We start from the raw sequence: 2,479 nt of genomic DNA on the forward strand, positions 1-2,479 counted from the left end.
TACTATCATTCTTTGATAAATAGATAAAAAAATAAATTTACATCAAAATTAAAAAGGGTCCAAACAGCCATAGCTATCCTAAGCAAAAAGAATAAAGCTACAGGTATCACATTACCTGACATCAAATTATACTACAAAGCTATAGTAACCAAAACACCATGATACTAGTATAAAAATAGACACACAGATAAATGGAATGGAGTAGAGAACCCAGAAATAAAGCCACATATCTAAAACCAAATGATCTTTTACAAAGCCAGCAAAAAATATATACTGGGGAAAGGAAACCCAATTCAGTAAGTGGGGCTGGGATAACTACTGAGCCATATGCAGGTAAATAAAACTAGACCTGTATCTCTCACCATATTCAAAAATTAACTCATACGGATTAAATGTTAGACTTGAAGTTATAAAAACCCAAGAAGATCTTTTGCCCATTGTTCTAGGCAAATAATTTAGGACTGAATTTTCAAAAGAAAATGCAACAGAAACAAAAATAGGCAAATGGGACTCAAAGTAAAAATCTTCTGCACAGCAGAAAATTATAAAAGAAGTAATCAACTGAATAAACAGACTATCTACAGAATGGGAGAAAATACTTGCAAACTATGCATCTGAGAAAGTACTAATTCCCAGAATCTACAAGGAACTCAACAAACGAGAAAAAAAAAAACCATCAAAAAGTAGGCAAAGGACATAAACAGATATTGTTCAAAAGATGACATAAAAGCAGCCAATACACATACGAAAAATGCTCAGCATTGCTAATCATAAGAGAAACGGATTTTAGAACCACAGTGAGATACCATCTTAACTAGAATGACTATTACTAAAAAGTGAAGAAACAGCAGATGCTGGCAAGGATGTGGAGAAAAGGGAAAGCTTATACACTGTTGATGGGAACGTAAATGGGTACCACCGCTTTGGAAAACAGTATGGAGATTTCTCAAAGAAGTAAAAATAGAACTAATCTTTGATCCAGCAACCCCACTATTGGAATCTACCCAAAGAGAAATAAATCATCATGTAAAAAAGACAGTTGCAGTCATTTGTTCATAGCAGCACTATGTACAATAGAAAAATTATAGAATCAACTTGTGTCCATTAATGAATAATTGAAAAAAATTTGGTAAAGTCTTTGCAAATATATGCCTCTGTGAAACAATTCAGCTACAAATATAGGCCCTGCACAAAGCCTCAGCCCTCTGAAAACATCCAGAAAAGGAAGCAACTGATTGTACTCAAATTGCAATACACTTAAAAGAACATTAGCTCACACAGATGAGAAAGAACCAGTGCAAGAACTCTGGAAACTCAAAAAGCCAGAGTGTCTTTTATCCTCCAAATGACCACGCTAGTTCTCCAGTAAGGATCTTAAGCAGGTTGAAATGACAGACATAGAATTCAGAATATTGATAAGGACAAAGATCATTGAGATTCAGTAGAAAGTCAAAATTTAATCCAAGGAATCCAGAATTACAGTAAAATAATACAGGACCTGAAAGACAAAATTGCCATTGTAAGCAAGAGGCAAACTGATCTGATAGAGCTGAAAAATACCCTGCAATAATTTTATAATATAATCACAAATATTAACAGTAGAATAGGCCAGGTGCAGTGGCTCACGCCTGTAATCCCAGCGCTTTGGGAGGTCAAGGCTGGTGGATCACGAGGTCAAGGGATCGAGATCATCCTGACGAACATAGTGAAACCCAGTCTGTACAAAAAATACAAAAATTAGCCGGGCGTGATGGTGCGTGCCTGTAATCCCAGCTAATCGGGAGGCTGAGGCAGGAGAATCGCTTGGACCCAGGAGGCGCAGGTTGCAGTGAACTGAGATCGCGCCACTGCACTCCAGCTTGGCAACAGAGTGAGACTCCATCTCAAAAACAAAACAAAACGAAATCAGTAGAATAGATCAAGTTGAGGAAAGAATCTCAGAGCTCAAAGACTAGTTCTCTAGGCTAACTCAGCAGATGAAAATGAAGAAAAAGAATGAACAAAAATTCTAGGAAATATAGGATTGTGTAAAGAGACCAAATCTACAACTCTACAACATTAGCATCCTTGAAAGAGAGGGAGAAAAAAGAAGCAACTTGGAAAACATATTTGAGGATATTATCTATGAAAATTTTCCTCAACCTCACTAGCGAGGCCAACTTTAAATTAAAAAATGCAGAGAACTCCTGCAAAATACTATACAAGATGACCATTCCCAAGGCACACGATGATTAGATTTCCAAGACAGACATGAAGGAAAAAAAAAATTGAAGCCAGTTAGAGAGAAGGGGCAGGTCACCTACAAAGGGAAACTCATCAGGCTAACAGTGGAACTTTCAGCACAAACCCTACAAGCCAGAAGAGATAGGGGGTGTATATTCAACATATATATGTTGAATATATATATATATTCAACATACATATATATATGTATATACACACACACACACACATATATACATATATATGTATATATATA

This window comes from Hylobates moloch, unplaced genomic scaffold, assembly GCF_009828535.3.
Source record: "Hylobates moloch isolate HMO894 unplaced genomic scaffold, HMol_V3 SCAFFOLD_15, whole genome shotgun sequence".
NCBI lineage: Eukaryota > Metazoa > Chordata > Mammalia > Primates > Hylobatidae > Hylobates > Hylobates moloch.